Raw genomic sequence first — 20,000 nt, forward strand, 5'->3', positions numbered from 1 at the left:
ACACACACACACACACACATATATATATATATATATATATATATATATATATATATATATATATATATATATATATATATATATATATATATATAAGATTATGATTCTGTCCACGCGTACTGCGTACGTTTGAAAATAAGAGGAGAGAGCGAGGGACGGAAACAGTAGAATGAATAAACCCTTTACGATCCATTTTATTCACTACCGGAGATTAATTTAATTTGGTAATTTTATCTAGTATCCTTCTACATTGCCACTATAAACAGCTCTATATTTTTCATTTGACGCCCCTTAGCCGAGGAAAAAAGAGCTATTATTTTCAATAGCACAGACGTACTGAATTTATGTCGGAATATTAATTTCCACCTAATTCGGTGAATTTAATGACTAGATATAATATCTTTATGTGAAAGAAACGATATAACAAATAGCTGTAATAAAGTTCTTCAGCACAACATAATGACATCCAATTATTTTTGAACACCATACTTGCATTGTTTGAATTCTGCCTGATGATGATTTTTGTAGTCATGCATCGTAGGTATTTTCTTTATGGCTGTGTGACGGCCCACCGCAAACTGTTTTATGCGGCCATTAGACTTTTCATTACGGAACCATAACTCACTCCAATGTGTTATGAATGCAGATGTTTTGGAACAAGAGCAATTTTACATTAAAATTTAAAACTTTGCCTTCCCCAAGAAAAGCATTAAAACCGCAATAAACCTTGGTCCTCGCTCATGGTACAAAGTATGCTCTGCATATTGATATTACCCTAAGAATGATAAAATTTTAATATTACGGTCAGTAAATGAGGAGTCAAATAAATCCTACAGATTTCATCCAATCGACCTTAAGATAAAAACACAAAAGTAATGTAATTACACATGCACTAAATCAATCTTTCCCCATTTCTCTCCCTTTAGACATACGCATACAAACACACACACGTAAACAAATACATGATATATATATATATATATATATATATATATATATATATATATATATATATATATATATATATAAATATATATATATATATATATATATACATACAGTATATATATATAATATATATATATATATATATATATAATACATATATATATATATATATATATATATATATATATATATATATATATATATATAAATAATATGTTTGTGTGTGTGTTATACTTGTGTGTTTGTACTCGATATGGAAACTTGATTTTAATTTCTGTGGTGTAACACAGGGCAGCGTATATATACATATGTATGTATGTATGTATATATATATATATATATATATATATATATATATATATATATATATATACATATACATATATATATAGGTGTGTGTGTGGTTGTATTTGTTTGTCTATACTCGATATACAGACTTGCCTTTGATTTCGTCCTCTAACAAACGGCAACTCCTGACAAAAAATACAATGCCATCATTGCTACAGTCATACTGCAAGTCTTGCATTGTGTATGACCTTACTGTACAGAAAACTAAGACTCGCCCGAAGTATGTCGAATTACATTGAGCATGATATCAATGTCCCTTCAACCATCTTCCTCCATTCTCTCTACAGGACCTGTAATATGTTGATCATCCTCTGGCCTACGGTAAACTTTTCTACCACTTATTCTGCAAAATTCCATAGTCCTTATATTTTCAATTATTTATCTTATTCACATATAATACCATTCATCGCTACAGATTTCATATTTATCTATTTGTTTTCATCAGTCACAATTCACTTCCATAAAGGAAAGTCTGCTCAACAGTTCCGACCTTAGACGCTCATATCTCGGTTCAGTCCTTTTGCACATATCCTTCCGTTACCTACTGTACCTATTCTCAGATTCACCTCGTCTATCATCCTGTCTTTATGCAATATCTGTGCTCCCAATACTTCTTCCAATCAACTGCTTCCATCCTTCTACAATCCTTAACATTCGCTGATCTGCCTTCCCAGTTTCCATTTAACCATATGACCGTAGCTATTATCTTTATTTAATCTGAACGTTCTATTTTGATATCGAGAGAGAGAGAGAGAGAGAGAGAGAGAGAGAGAGAGAGAGAGAGAGAGAGAGAGAGAGAGAGAGTGGGGAGGTTGTAAAAATCGATGCATATCTGATTACACAGCGGCAGGTATTATTTTCATACTCTAATAAACGAACTTTTATCTGAATCATCTGTCATCCTTAAAGTCAAATGTTACTTACTGCGTCCTTTTTTCCCGTTATCCTTCATCTTTCTTTTTAAATATATTTAAAGAATCAAAATAAATAATAGCATTTAACAGAAGGATTGAAATCATTAGTTGCATATGCATCTGGACAAGTATAGAGAGAGAGAGAGAGAGAGAGAGAGAGAGAGAGAGAGAGAGAGAGAGAGAGAGAGAGAGAGAGAGAGAGAACCACTATGTTCAACAATGTTAGTAAAGATTTATTTTCCGGGGTCTTTTGTGGCATAATTTATCTAAGATAATTATATGCTCAGTAATGTTACTATATAGTACCCTGTCTTGGGGTTGTTAACTTTTATTCACAAATGAGGTCTGTTATGTATAAATCTTTTAATTATATGTCTTTCCTCTATATATATTTGCAGTTTTATTAAAGTAAAATTTAGATAATAAAACAATAATGAATTAGTTAAAACCTTGTTTTCGAGGAAGACGTCCGGTTTCATAACAATAAAATCAGACAAGTGACGATTTTCCTTTAAAAAATTGTTCAAATCGAGTTCCAGGGGAAATGGAAATCTTTCAAAGAAAAGTTAATTGGATTGGAAAGTATAATTTTCCAAAACAGAATTGCAGATATCTTCCGGGAAAATTTCTTCTTTTAATATCTTTTAATATTTTATCATATAGGTAGTATATATATATATATATATATATATATATATATATATATATATATATATATATATATATATATATATATATATATACACACATGTATATATATATACATATATAAACATATGCATATATAAATAAATATATACAGTATATTCATATATATAAAAATGCATATATACATGAATATACAGTATATTTATGTATATATATAGTGTGCATGTATGTATATATATATATATATATATATATATATATATATATATATATATATATATATATATATGTATATGTATATATATGTACACACACACACCCACATATATATATATATATATATATATATATATATATATATATATATATATATATATATATATATATATATATATGAGCAAAATTGTTCTGTGGAAAGATGCCAGATGAGATTAAGGAAAAAAATTAAATTGTGTTGAGCTAGATGATTTCAAATCTAAGATTGGTGATAGAGAAAGAACAATTGCTCTTGGTAGGTAACGATCTCCTGACTTTAAAAGAATGAAGATCTCGTTGGAATACAAATTGATCATTTTGTACCCTTTAATTGAGGAGACTGGTTTTCAGTAACCCTTAAGTATGAGAATGCTAGCCCCTTTACCACATCCACTTTGGATACGACCCAGCAACTACCAGTTATGTGACCAAGTCGATTTACTTTCGTTTGTGTATTCGTGTGTATCGAATTTTCGAACGTATCTATCTATATATATTTATATATATATATATATATATATATATATATATATATATATATATATATATATATATATATGTGTATATATATATATATATATATATATATATATATATATATATATATATATATATATATATATATATATATATATACATATATTATACATACATATATATATATATATATATATATATATATATATATATATATATATATATATATATATATATATATATATGTTTGTCTGCAATTTGATTTACTTAGTTCTTAGCTAGAATATAATGAAGTACTCCGATATGAAAATAAGGAAAACCGTAGTGAAATGCTGGTTCTTATTTACTCCCAATAGTTTCGCCCTCCATCAGACTCTTCCGGAGGGGAATATTGACTCTCCCCCGGACAAGGGCTGATGGAAAGGAAGTTTTGGGGCAAAATAAAACCTGGTATTTCCTTTCATCCTCCAGTAGATGGAATATATATATATATATATATATATATATATATATATATATATATATATATATATATATATATATATATATATATATATATATATATATATATATATATATAGTATGTGTGTGCATAAACTGACCTACAAAACGAAGAGAAAACTGGAGGATGAAGGGAAATACCTGGCTTTGATTTTGCCCTAAAACCCCATCCTCATCAGCCCTCGTCCGAGGGAGAGTCTTTGGATCCCCCGGAAGAGTCTGATGGGGGGTGAAACTATCGGGAGTAAATAAGAATCATCATTTCCCCATATATTCCCCTTATTTTCATATGGGAGCACTTCATTACATTCTAGCTAAGAACTAGGCAGAACAAAATTACACACACAAACAGATGAACACACATACACACACACTGTATATAATATATATATATATATATATATATATATATATATATATATATGTGTGTGTGTGTGTGTGTGTATGTATATATATATATATATATATATATATATATATATATATATATATATATATATATATATATATATATATATATATATATGTGTGTGTGTGTGTGTGTGTATATATATATATATATATATATATATATATATATATATATATATATATATATATATATATATATATATATATATATATATATATATATATATATATACATATATATATATATATGTATGTATGTATAACTGAATCACTGAAAATATGGAACGTGATGAATATATAAATAAAGATAAAATCCACGAAGGAAACGGAAACACTAGTGTCGAAAGGCCTCGCAGCACTCCAGTGTTTCCGTTTCCTTAGTGGATTTTATCTTTATATATATATATATATATATATATATATTTATATATATATATATATATATATATATATATATATATATATATATATATATATATATATATATTAGCTGACCAACCCAGCACTGCCCGGGAAAACTATGAATGACAACTGATAAACTCTCTCTCTCTCTCTCTCTCTCTCTCTCTCTCTCTCCCTTTCCTGTTAAGATAGTTGCTTCAGTTACTATTACAATGCCCAGCATTTTTGACATTTCATATTTCACCCCTTCTCACCCCTCATTTCTATCGGGGCTGAACTTAGACTTAAAGGGCATCAGCAACGTCACTATTCATCTCAGTGACCTTGAAAACTATGGATTAGACTCTAATCTCTGTCAATTTTGACATTTTATTTTTCACCCCTTCTCACAATGCCCCCTACCTTTCCTATCAGGGCTTAACTTAGACTTAAAGGGCACCAGGAGTTTCATTATCCATCTCAGCAACCTCAAAAACTATGGATTAGACATTAACATCTGCAGTTTTTGGTTATTTTTACATGCCACCTCCTTTCCACCTCTTCCCAACCCCCTTCCTATCGGTCTGAACTTGGACTTAAAGGGCATCAGGAGTGTCACTATTCTTCCCAGCAACCTAGAAAACTATGGATTTGACACTAATATTTGTTGTTTTCGATTATTTTTACGTTACCCCTCCCCACCCCTTGGACTTAAAGGGCATCGGGAATGTCACTACTCTTCTGAGGGACCTTGAAAATTATGGATTAGACAGCTATATCTGTCATTTCGGTTATTTCTATATGTCACCACCTTCCCAACCCCTTTTCACCTGCCCGTCCTATCATGGCTGAACCTGGACATAAAGGGCATCAGGAGTGTCACTATTCTTCTCAGGAACCTACAAAACTATAGATTAGACACCAATATCTGTTGTTTCAGTTATTTTTACATATCACCACCTTTCCACCCCTTTCTCAACCCCTCTTCTTATCAGGGATGAACTTGGACTTGAAGGGCATTGGGAGTGTCAATATTAATCTCAGCAATCTAGAAAACTATGGGTTAGACACTAATATTTATCCTTCTCGGTTATTTTTACTTGTCACCCCCTTCCCACCCCTTTCCTATTGGGGCTGAACTTGGATTAAGGGAGGTCCCCCCAGGGCCCCAAATGGCTTGATAACTATTTTGAAGAAAAGCAATTAACACCAACAGCCAACATTTCATATTTGAACAAAATTGGCCCAAAAATAAGAAAGGTACATTCTGGGGGGTTGAAGTAATAACTTTTTAGGGGCGGGTTATATATGTTTTTAAGAAAATCTAATTAGCCTATGTTCGAACCATATGTAACCTTATCCTCTGCTAAATTTCATGCTGATCGGTTCACTGGTGTAGACATTCACTTGGAACAAACAGACAAACAAACAAACAATCAAACAGATCAAATATATATATATATATATATATATATATATATATATATATATATATATATATATATATATATATATATATATATATATATATATAGAATGCATATTTTAAAATATTTTGTTATTCTCTTGAACGTATTAGTGGCCGTTATTTATCACATTGCTACATAAATATAGTTTATTTTTTTAAAACTGTGTACATGGATTTAACTTAAAATATTTCCTTATGCTCATTTGAAACCTTAGGCTCTGTGATTGCGAATATGCTAAAGAGTTTACGAATCGCACGTTCTTGCAGAAATACTCACTCAGCTGATGGAACAATGATTTTGTGCAGATCCATAAATCATCTGTTTGTCGTGACACTGTTGTATACCCAGTGTAGCGTAGAATGATTTTAGTTTTACTAATCTTCTCAAATCTGAAGTTCGCATCTGAAATTGGAAGTTACAAAAAATAATAATCAAAAGAAAAATTTAAGCAAATGTGGTAGTTATATTAAAAGCTGAAATACTTTTAATGTGAAATTCTTATATCGAAATAATAATAATAATAATAATAATAATAATAATAATAATAATAATAATAATAATAATAATAATAATAATATTCTTTACTTCTGCTCATGACCATATTCACAGATATACAAGGTAGATTAATTACACAAAGTTTAGATAACAACTAATAAGCATAAACTTTTACATGTATTCAATTAATGTTAATAATAGGAGCGAAACAACAATAACAACAACAACAACAAAACAACAACAATAATAATAATAATGCTTATTATTATTATTATTAATTATTATTATTATTATTATTATTATTATTATTAATAAGAACAACAACAACAAAAACACCAACAACAATAATAATAATAATAATAATATTATTATTATTGTTATTATTATTATTATATAGCAGCTTTCCAAAGTTCATTTATTCCTTAACGCTTTGGTAGTACTTTCTGCCATTTTCAAAAGGGGTACGTTTATGCCATATTTATACATGGAAGTGAACTTACAGAAATTGTTGGCAATTTTTGATTGGTTGTCAAAGCAATTGTTACCCCTTGCCATTCTCCTTTCAGTGGTAGGAAGAAGAAGGGTCTCCTGGGTTACATTCAGCAATGGTTACCATTGGAGGATGATGAGGGCCTCCTTATATTGGAGGCGACAATGGTTGTTGTCGCCTTCCAGGATTTTTCTCCTCCTTATGATCTGCTGGCATTGAGGAACACTGTTGTGTAAACCTCTCCTTTGTATTATGAATGGCAATCCTCTTGGAGAATAAAGTCGTAGTCATACCACTGTATGAATGGCAGCATCCATTCTCAGGGCACAATATTTGGTAAACCACTCCTCTCCTCTTCATGGATTTGTTGCTAGTGATGGAGCTGTTCCTCAAGAGGTACTGAGCAGTCTTCTGATCCTTGTAATATATAGTAAGGATGACTTTTTTGTCTGTATCTGTGGATTTTGCATGGGTGCCGATGATATTCTTCAGGGCTGCATCATCTTTCTTAAACTCGGTGTTTATGTAGCCCATGTAGAACAGTCTAACTGTCCTCTCATCTTTCCGTACGATACCACCTGTTGACTGCATTTCTTGTCACCCTGATGACTCAACATTAAGAATACCCCTTATCCACCAGGGTTTGGGCAACGTGTTCAAGCTCATCGAAAGTGGTACTCCAAGAAGAACAGTGTGAGAGGGCATGAAGAATGTAGGTGTTCATGAATGAGGATTTTAATTGTTCTGGGTATTCACTACTACCATTGAGGCAGAGTCTGATGTCGGCTGGTTTACAGTGAACCTGTCTTGAGGGCATCCGAAACCGGAATGGCGCCTTTCACACTTCTCTTACACGTGAAGTGGAAAACCAATTCCTCCTTAAAGTTGAGCCTGAGTGTCTCCAGTTCATCTTTGTCGGTGGCATTGACGTGGGTGTCACTGATGTACTGAACATATACAGCTGGTCTGGGGATCCTACCAAACACATACTGTTCGTCAACTCCAACATAAAAGTTGGTGAAAAGCACATCAAGACAAGAACCCATGGCTACTCCATTGATCTGTGTCCACATTTGCCCTCGTTGATCTAAAAATGGGGCCTCCTTAGTGCAGATCTCGAGCAGGCGCTGTGCAGAAGCCTCTGGAATGTTCAATGTTGGGGTAGAATCATCTCAGTAGATCCTGCCAAGTATCATCTTTATCGTTTCACCTACGATTACGTTGGTGAAAAGCCTCTCAACATCCGACAAAGCAATGATGCCCTGGAATGGCACAGAACAAAGCCTTTAAAGAAACTCTATGGACAAACCAATGCAGAGTTCACTAGGCACGTACGGAATGAAAATTTTGTTCAAAGTCTTGGCCAGTTGATTGATCAGGCATTGGCTTATTATGGGGCAGAAGGGGTTGTTGGCCGTGTGGGTTTTTACATTGTCGTAGTTATAGTGAATGTCATATCCCCCCTAATCTTGGGCAGGTGTACAGCATCTACAGCAGCATAAATTGTCTCCATTATGCAGTTGGCCTCCTTCTTCATGTTGCGAAAAAGGTTCCTCATGATGCCACAAAACTTGAAGGATCTCCAAGTGTGTAGTCGAGCATCTGAGGGTACTCCTTTTGGTGAATCAGAACAAAGATGGCTGTCTTATCTGCTCAACGGATTACAATGTCCTCCCTCTTGCCCAGTTCTTTCATGATGTCTTTCATTTCTCTCATCATCAAGAGAAATGCCAACGACAGGTTGTACTGTCAGGAGAAACCACACCTTCTCCCCGAGAGTGAAAAGATCATTAGACTGTTCTGCAGGACTACATGAACACCAACTATAAGGAAGATGATGTTGCCCTTTAGAACATCATCAGCAGCCATGTAAAACCTACTGATACAGACAAAAAAAAGTTAACCTTACGATCTACTACAAGGATCAGAAGACTGCCCAGTACTCATGAGAGATAGCCCCATCACTAGCGATGAACCCACGAAGAGGATAGGAGTGGTTTACCAAATATTGTGTCCTGAGAATGGATGCTGCCATTCATACATTAGTATGACTATGACTCAACTCTCCAAGAGGATCGGCGTCCACCTACACTACATGGGGGAACAGATTAGTGTCTCTCAATGCAAGCAGGTTATAAGGAGCACAAAAACATGGATGATAACAATGATCATCACCACCACCAATATAAGGAGGCACTCACCCACAGCCAAAGGAAACTGTCACTTAACATAACCCAGGAGACCCTACTTCTCCCTATCACCATTAGAAGAATGGCAAGGTGTGCCCCTGGGATAACAATTCAGCTGACCACTACTTCAGGCAGCATGCTCTATCACCAGAACTCCTGGGACCTGGTATTAGCTAATCAGCACCTACATCTGTCAGCCAGATTCTCCCAGATGAGTCATTCTGCTCCCATCCAATAGGGGGAGGCCTCCCTGCCCCATTTTGACAACCAACCAAAATTTGCCAAAAATTTCTTTTAGCCCTCTTGCAGGTATAAATATGGCATAGTTGTAGCCCTAGCTTCATTTGCATTTTGAAAAATGGTAGAAAGTCCTATCAAAATGTTAAGGAACAAACGAACTTTGGACAGTTGCTATATAACTTAACTGCTGCTACTCATTCAAGAGATTGAGAAACTACAATAATAATAATAATAATAATAATAATAATAATAATAATAATAATAATAATAATAATAATAATAATAATACAAATAATAATAATAATAATATGCAATTATTTTTCAGCTTGAGATTATAGGCATATAGAGAATTCATGTACAGTCTGAATAATAATAGTTCTAATAATAAATATCATTATTGTTATTAGTATTATTATTTTTAAAAAAGGCCCTCTTAGAGACACCTCATTGAAGAGAATGGCAGTTTGTATACTACTGAGTTTATACTGGGCTTTCTTAACATGCATAAGTTTCTTCATTCTGTGCTACCATTTACAAGGCTGAATGACACCAGGGCCCAAGCATGGCACAGTATATTCAAATCCAAAAACCAGTTTACAAAAAAGGTGTTCTTTTATTGGTATACTGCCTTTTCATGTAGATGGACAGCGATCATCATGGAGAGGTGAGTTGTGATCATACTGATGTATGAATGATGGTGTCCATCAAAGCAGGGCAATTCTTTATGATGTACTGGGCAGTCCTCTGAACCATATGGTAGATTGTTAAAGCTGGCCACAGTGTCTACTTCAGTTGGGGTTACATGAGCCCAAGTGATGTTTTTTTCAGGGTTGTCTTGTCCTTCTTTTAGTCTCTATTCATATATCTCCTGTAAAGAAATTTCATGGTCCTTACACCATTCCAGGGGTACGACGCTCCTGCCAGTGCCACCTGTTAACAGCATTCCTCGACACTCTTGTGATTTGAGAATAAGAATACCACTGTTAACTAGTGTCTGGATAATGTGCTCAAGTTCTTCAGCGGAGGCACTCCAGAAAGAGTAATGGGAGAGTGCACAGCCAACATAGGCAATTATAACCAGTGCTTTAAATTTAAGAGGGTATTTTCCATTGCCAGTGAGACAGAGCCCAATGTCAGTCAGTTTTCTGTGGATCTTCATCTGGAAGTCCTGATGAGAGTTGGTAAAGTGCATGTTTCTAAAAATGGTTCTCTTGCACATGAAGTGAACAGGAATGACTGGACTCAAATAGACTTGCCATGGGAACCCCCTTGGTATGTTGTTCACCAACTTTTACATTGGTGTTATAAAGCAGTGTTTCTTCAGCAAGATCCCAAAGCCTTCCCATATATGAGATACTTGATGACACTGTCAACATTGTTGGTGATGAAGAGCCGGAGATAATTCATCACACATTTGAAAATAGTCAGTTCTCCACTTCGAGTACAAGAAAATTGTTGATAATATTGTCCTTCTTAGATGTCCAGGTCAGGCTCCATTTCAATGGCAACTAAGAATGTTATGATAAAGTTAAAACATCATTTATAAATGTCTAAATTGGCCATGCCCTCTCCCACTGCTCTTCCTGGAGTACCAACTCCGAAGAACTTGACCCAGTCTCTCAAACACTAGTTGTCAACATCTGTGTGCGTATTAAACAGATATGATGAAAAAATGCCACCTAGGCAGAGTCAGTTGCCCTATCTGACGAAATTGCTGTCTGGAGAACCCCCAATATATATGCCAGTTAAATATAAGTGTACGTTTTTTCCATGAGGATTCAGGAAAAAGTTCATATTGTTTACTCAGTCAAATGCTTCTCTCATATAGGCAAAACAAAAAAAAAAAACAGGAAAGGCCAATGGCAGGTAATAGTTAAACAATTCTTTCAGGATAAAGATGCCAGTGATGGTTGAGCAGTTTGTTTTAAATCAGAACTGTTTATCAAAGGTATGAAGAAGGAGGAGAAGTCTCGCTAAAAGAACAGACAAAAATATTCTTGGTGTAATTATAATGATTACAATTAGGTGATTATTGCTTGGGTCAGCTCTATCTTTTAGTTTGTTTTTGATTGACGATATTAACTGAACTAAGAGTAGGGAATTTGGGAGAAAGTGGTGAATTATGCACACACTGAATAGTGAAGCAAATGCAATCTAAATTACCAGTTGACAGAATTTGAAAGCTTCTGCAGGAAGACAATCAAAGTCAGGTGATGTATAATTACGTAACTCTTTATGGCATCAGTGATGTTACCTGGTATAATACAATCAGCAAATTATTAAGAGCAAGGATGTTATCTAATTCTCTTCAGGAACCTTTACTGTTCATGTAATTCAGAATATAGCTAAAGTGATCACCTCACTGTCTTATGACAGCCGCATCACTGAAGGTTTTTCCTACTTCCTGTTATAGTTTCTTGGTCTTTTGATTCAGGAATTAAATGTCATTCCAACGACGAGGGTAATTGCCACAATCTATTTTTTTTACATATTGAATATGCTCTCAGTTGCTCTTCATTTAGTCTACAGTGCTAAAGGGCAAGTTTGAATTATGCTCTAGTCTGTCTCATCATTAGCTATGCAAAGTGTCCTACCCTAAGGCTACCAAAATCTATATGTATCTCTGCCTGAGTCCAGCAATGCAGTTATTGCATTTGTATAGAAGTCTTTCAAACCTCTCCTGTAGTGGTCATTTCTAAAATGTGGGCTGTTACATAGTATAGCATCAGCAGGTTGAACTGTTGGCTGTAGGTCAGTTTCTGGGGTCGTCCTACAGGACTTGGCTTTCTAGTGGTCTTAAAAGTCTCAGATAACAGCTGGTATCATTCAGTTTAAGGGTTCACGATAGGGAGCGATAGGGTACTGAACGACACTTATAAGGGTATGTGATCATAATCTGTTGCAAGATCACAGCAAAGTTGCAATTCACAACCGATTCTTTTAGGCATTTTGACATAATGCAGTGGTCCAGCCAAGAAGTTGTAATTGTATGCATTATATTTTATACGAGTACATGTACAGGAACAGAAAGGATGAGTATTACATCACTAATTAGGGGGGTGATTTTGATGCAAGCTAATTAATGCATTGTAAAATTGAGAATTAAGGTCCCGATTTAAACAAATATGATCAGCGCCAAAATAATGCTGTGTAACTCACCTAGGATCATGCAGTAGTGATAAAAAATTGAATGTTTCTCCCAGTACATCCAAACATTGTTAACCAGGATCTTAGTGTCCTCTATGGTGACTTGGAGACAGAACACCTATATTATCCAGACTTTTGTGCTACAGGAAAGATAGGGAGCCTTCTGTGTGACTGACTATTATGAGACCCATAACTTACATCAATGAGATCTAGATGGCTCTCAAGTCTCAATGCACTGAATCACAGATGACAAGATCATGAGTCCAAAGGAGGGTCTATTGCAATGCAATGATGCCTCTGAAGTTTATACAGAATATGTTTAAGGGGAGCAAGTTCTGCTTGAGACCAAAAATATTCCATAACACTATGTCTAATGATTCCATAGTTATGATGTAGAGAAATGAATGAGTGATCACTGGGGAGGAAAGGCCATCAACAGGTGGGGATAGGCTGGCACTTGCAGTAGAAGGTGGGCTTGCTCTGAAACTGCAGCTTGGGTTTCAGTGAGTATTCTTGGGGTAGCTGCCCCAAATTAGGTTATACCTTGAGACTTTTATATTAGGACTGAAATCCTTTGCTTTTAAGGACATCAAGTTGCTGGAAGAGGCAGGTAATCCTGTGTACCACTCTTAGGTCTAATATTGCAAGGGGGTTCATAGAGAATAAGAGGGTCAGAGCCTATGAGCAACCTGACTCTCTATGTTGGCATATGGTGTCACTGAGGCGTGAAAATTGTGAATAACAACATGACATTTCTTCTCAGTTTTGGATGAGGTGCTTTGCTATGATTAGAGATCGTTCTTCTGGGCAAACGAGTGGCTTTTTTCTTATTTCTGCTGACTTGCATGCCAGATGCCATTCCCCTCATGATCATCAACCACAGAGGGTGAGGAGTGAGATTCAGGTTCGGAAGATTCATTCTTGACAGCAGGGATTCTTATCTGAAATGATCTTACCTTCTACCAGAGACACTTAGGAGGAAAAGGTGGTTGGGGGCTCATCTGTCTTATCTGATAGGTCTATGGGTAATGATGGCACTTCTTCTGTAAGAGGGATGGGGTTCCCAACTGGTGAGTGTGCTGTCTCACAGACTTCATGCTGAAACTCCCACAACTCTTACGTTTGTGGTTTGTGGATGGCGAGGAATTAATTGATCCCCCATCTAATAGTTAGGTGGCCCAATGCTACCCTATTGAAGGTGCCCTGCATACTGGTGATCGCTTGCCAGAGGAATGTAAGTTTATCATTCATAACGTTGCTGTCCTCAATTTTCCATGACAGTGACTTGACTGTTTGGAAGGCCTTTGCTGCAGTATTGTAGACTGCAGGCAGGCTAAGATCAGCAGGCTCTCTCGGTAGCAGGGTGCCAGGGTACTCAGGGTAGCCATGAAGTGATATATAAAACTTTTTGCAGGAAAATTAGTTTTTTTAATCACTGCTTGAAGATAGATTTCGGTGTCAGGTCTTTGTGTGCTACATTTGCTACCTTAATTTCCTCTTTGGAGAAGGCTTCATTTACAGATTCTACAACTGAATCAACTGGAAGTCAATTTTGGAAATGAATAAAAGAAAGACAATTGTCCGTGAGTTTGGAGCTTTTGTGTGAAGCACAGGATCGTTAGGAGCCAGGGTTACTAACCCGGTGGTCAGAAACTATGTCGTGGAAGGCTTCGAAAGCACTGATTGGAGGGCACTGACTGGAGGAGAATGAAATTGATAACAATTTCAATTACATGACGTTTCCGGGCTTAGACACCGAGTATTATGTATAATAACCATTAAAAAAGACGTTCTTTTATAGTAAAAAGGTTAAAACGGCAAGAGCGCACACACATTTCTACACACACTTCATCTATTTTAAATTACTTTATATAATTGATTCTTTACATTAATTACTTCTATAGTTATATGTTAATGGAGGCTACTGTTTTTCCTTTATAAGAAGTTACAATTTACCATGTTCCTGATATCCCTTGTACTTTAGACACACTATCAGTGTTCATTATTATATCTTCTGTTGGTTCTAAATTATATAGTTGAATTACTATCTTCTTTACGGTTCTAAATTTTAAAAAAATGAGTCCAGTTCAATTTTACATAAGATATAAAAAATAAAAAACTTTAAAAATTCCGAATGCCTTGTAAAATTATCTACAAGGCGAGTAATTGGTTATGCTATTTTGATATATGAGAAAATATAAAGAATAATAAAGAACACAAGATATCTTTACAAACTTAATTATCTAGGTTTATAAATAGAAATTTGGGATGAATCCTAAGATAATGTACCAGGTAATTAGTAAGAAATTATAAAAGACTTTGTATCAAACATTCAGGGAATCAGGCTTAGCTTTATGAAATCAAAGATATTGTCTAGGTTCTACAGTAGTAAAACTTCAGAGAAACACTGGCTATCTATTCCATATCTCCTTAGGTCAAACTAAAAAGTCATTGTTGTAATCTAGAAATACTTTCAAGATTTTGTCATTTGTTGATGTTAAAATATGAAATTAATTTCCTTATTAAACTCGGTTGAAATATGTAAACAAAAATCACTAAAACACCTAAACACACACAAACAAACATACACACATACGAACATACATACATTTAAATATTATATATATATATATATATATATATATATATATATATATATATATATATATATATATATATATATATATATATATATATATATATATATATATATATATATATATACAGAAGTCAAGATATCCATGACTTTAGTCTCTTTCCTACTTGGTATTTGTAAGAATTTCGGGTCAAGACAAAAATAAAGAATAAAACACGTATACATATTTCAGAGAACATCACATCCAAGATAAAACTTGGAGGCTCTCATATCCCCAGCGGATGAGAACTTAAATTTGTTAAATTTGTTGTAATAATTGGGCTGGCCGCAGGGAGTGGTGGGAAAATTATATTACTTCCTCAGGATGAAAATATTTTGAAATGCGAGGCGCTTTTCTGTCTCTTTTATGTTGTCGTGTTTTTCTTACCATCTGTTTGTCTATTTGCACTATCCTTTTCATCTGATAAAGCAGCAGTTTCTTGCTGTACTTTTTACATTTAAGATAAATGACTCACCTTTCAGTGTTTTGTTTACATCAGTAATATAAACATTGTCAGGGATTGATATTTGCGTCATGCTTGATATAGAAATTTTGTGGTGTTCTGCTACACGTAATATTAAGAGAAGGAACTTTCTCCTTTTTCTTTCCTTTCGTTTGTTCACCTCGGGAAAAGATTCCATCTCTTGACAAGCAGATCTCTCTCTCTCTCTCTCTCTCTCTCTCTCTCTCTCTCTCTCTCTCTCTCTCTCTCTCTCTCTCATTTACACGAAAATCCCGTGAAAATTTCCTTATACGAAAACAAAGCACCATTGCATGTACGTACTGAGTAAAGAAAATATGCGTACTTGGTTGAGCTGTGTATCGTTTTAGTTCTCATTTATTTGATTCTCCTTCTCCCTAGAAATCATCTACCTTTTTTACCTACAATCTCCTTCTATCTGCTTCATCTCACCTGTCTTCCTATGAGCCATACACCTTTTTCTTCCCTTTAACTTAACCGTGGTCTTTCTTATCTACCCTACTGTGTATTTCTTATTTTTCCCCACGTAACTTCTATTAATTGTCCTCTAGCCCACACTGAGATAGCCACTGTTCCCTATCTCATCTACTCACTGCCTTTCTGCTGTATATCCTTCCCTCCCAATCTCTTGATGCTTCCAGGAAACAAGGCATTGTTCACATGACAGGATATATCCAGAGATGATAGTACAAATGGCACGTGATTCAAGATATTTCGTTCATCATTGCTGGAATACTCTTATCATGTATGGAATGCTAGGATCCCTAGGAGCTAATGCTTTTCGTCGTTTTTTCAGTACTAGTCCTTTTCTTAGTAACGTTGGTTCAGGAATAAACCATCGTCAAAGGATATTCAAATTAATAATTGCTCGACCTTTACCGAGAGGATATATCTAAATATTCCACTAGACTACGTGCTCTCAAGTTATAACTGTGTGTTCATTCCCCTACACAGTAAGGATATAGAATGAAATGGCTGGCAACTTTCTTAATTTCAATCCTCAAAAGGCTCTGGTATTGCTTTAAAGTGCTACCCAACATTTGTAATCATATTTCGTTATTTATGCTACTTTTTATTTAATTAAATATGTTGTTCGATTGTTATATTTCACATGGTCGCTATTTCATACTCCTTGAATTTATAATGAGAAATTTAGCTGATTATAGACTTACTTTGCAAGATAGTTGCCGTTGGAGACTTTTTAATAATAATAATAATAATAATAATAATAATAATAATAATAATAATAATAATAAACCGAGGAAGACCTAGAAGAACCCTAAGAAGAACCTTTGAAGAGCGCTTTGTCCTTCGCTTTATGTGTGAACGTAGCGCCGACGGTGTCCTATTCCCTGTATGCGCACGCGCAACAGACCTCTATAGGGCATGCCACTACGGTTTACAGAAAACCAATGAATCCGGGCCCCTGCCTCAACGGCTTGAACGAGTGCCCAGGCAGATACAAGAACTCTGTGGTAGAGACTTTCGTCTGTCGTGAATTCACATATTGTTCCCTTGGAGAGACATCACTAATGAGATCGATACGTCGGCACAGACACTCATAAACAATGGGTTCTTTGACAGAATGGTGGAGCAAAAAACAAGAACCACGATAGATCCCCCAAGGCAGAACCTGACCAATGAAAATTCGACCCGCCAAGATATCAATCCTGCTATAAATACCTGTCCACCTTTTAATTTCACACATTCTCTCACTATATGGCCACCTGCTTGTGTGTCGGGGCGTAAGAGTAAAGTAAACACCAAAAGCAGAATACTTTCCCTGTGCTTTGGAAATTTATTTTACCACCTACCTGCTGACAAGAAAAAATAGAGAAGACTCTCTACAAGCTGAATGTCGAACCAACAATTCTTTTTAATAGCACTGTCCTAAAAGAGGGACTCCTGCCAAATAACAATAATAATAATGTATGCAAGTAAAAGACACTTTTTTAAGCACATAGCTGTTTCAGCTACATTCAGTGTATATAGTAATGAAATAGAGATATTAAAAGAACAATGAACGGATATGAGAAGGAAAGGCGATCCACACATTTTAATCGATCCCAATTTTGAGGAAGATATAGCAGAGAACGACCTTGAAGCAGACCCCACTGGTGTCTCCAAAGGTGGGGACCATGGTGAAGATGAACATGTGTGCCAGACCACCACAACCTTTGTTTATCAGGAGAATTCCCTAAAAAGATCAAGGGCTCCCCCCAAAATTATGGTACACATTAGCCACCTCCAGGAGAAGGACCAAAAGAAGCAGTTAAGAGTAATCATTGGCAAACTTGTTGCCTTTATTGGTGGAGAGCTGAGAAAGAATATGTCAACTAAACTGACAACAAATGTACCCAGACTTTGTTTAAACCTTACATGCAACATTATATCTGTGCCTCAACCTCTGATAAAAGACTTAAAATCGTGTGATTACTTGACAAAACAATGATATAAAAGTCATCGCCTTATCCATACCACAGACTCCCTACTGCTTGGTGAAGCCTTAATGAAACATGGTGCGTACACTAGTAACATCCTCACCTGTCAAATGAAATAAGCCGCCAATGAATTTAGGCAAGAAAAATGCATCAATGCACTGATCAAATAAGACAGCAGCATTCATCTTCTTTAACACATCTGAATACCATTAGGGCTTAACCAAAATATTAATTTTGTTGATCAAATGAAATTCGAGCATCTTACAAAGAATCCTGTTGATGCCAAATGCCTCCTGTCCATCACCTGAGATCTTATTTTGGGCTACATGTATGGGAATGCTTAGCCACATAAACCCTTGAAACCCTGTCACCCTATCATTTCCTAAAACCAGCATTACCTATAGTTTGGCTAAACACCTCAATCAAATACTCACACCATGTGTGCCCGACCATCACAACCTTCGTTTATCAGCAGAATTCCCTGAAAAGATCAAGGGCTCCTCCAGAATTGGAACCATCTCCTTTCTGGATGTCGAATTCTCATTCACCAATGTTACTGTTGATGAAACCATCGATCTAATTCTTGACTGAGCCTACAGAGACCCCTCCATGGCCCAGTTAAATATCCCTGAAGGGTCCCTATGGACCCTCCTCGAAATAAGTACAAAGAAGGCCCCTTTCTCACCCATTAGAGCCACATGTACAGACAAAAAGATGACGTTGCTATGTGTTTACCTTTAGGTATGTTTTTTGCCAGCATTCATATGTGCATGCTAGAAGAGTGGGTTTTTTCATACATCCAAAAACCATGCATCTCTGCATGTTGCATTGATATATTTATACAGGAAAGGACAATAATGAAGAAAAAATGCTCCACCAGGCATTCCAAGGACATCCCTGTTTACACTACAGTACTGAGTTTTGTAGTAATGGCCAGCTCCCCTCTCTTGATATTATTTCCCAAACTGATGAAGGCCTAAGAACATCATCATGTGTGGTTTAAACGTTGCAGTACTAGACTAGTTTGCATTGCACACTGAAGGCAAGAATAAATCAACCAAGACTAACATCAATACCAGCGCTGGGATCCCAGTCAACAATGGCCTCAGAACCATGGATAGAAAGAACAAAACAAGAAGTGGAAGCAAAATCAGTTTTGTGTCAAGAGGAAGAGACACAAACCAAGCAGACAATGCACACAGTGCCTCCTTATCCTACCCTTAAACCTAAGCCTCCGATCTCAAAGTCTCCTAGTATCTGCATTCCTCAGTACAAGCTCCCCTCTGGACTGCCAAAGGATCAATTAAAAGTGTCTATGACTTAAAGTGACCTCAGGTATTTCATGTGCAAATTCGCCGACATAACCTGCAAGTTTATAGAAGAGGAGAGTACTTATCACTGGCATTTTATAAACGCTTGACAAAATTTCTCGACAAAGCTCAACAGCAGTATGGCACTTCCAACCCCAAAGATTTTCTTGGTGAGCATCAGTGTGGTAGATACTAACCACTTTGATTGGAGGTTGCCCG

At 35.4% G+C, this 20,000-nt stretch overlaps 1 long non-coding RNA gene across 1 annotated transcript in view; it reads right to left on the bottom strand.

Annotated features, from left to right (window-relative positions):
* The window catches only part of LOC136835442 (uncharacterized), a 196,220-nt gene that overhangs the window by 135,688 nt on the left and 40,532 nt on the right, over positions 1 to 20,000 (bottom strand). The window contains exon 3 of the long non-coding RNA XR_010852156.1: positions 6,629 to 6,754. This is a non-coding gene — a long non-coding RNA (uncharacterized lncRNA). The remainder of the gene's footprint in view (positions 1 to 6,628; positions 6,755 to 20,000) is intronic.

The sequence above is a fragment of the Macrobrachium rosenbergii genome, chromosome 55, assembly GCF_040412425.1.
Source record: "Macrobrachium rosenbergii isolate ZJJX-2024 chromosome 55, ASM4041242v1, whole genome shotgun sequence".
In the NCBI taxonomy this organism is placed as follows: Eukaryota; Metazoa; Arthropoda; class Malacostraca; order Decapoda; family Palaemonidae; genus Macrobrachium; species Macrobrachium rosenbergii.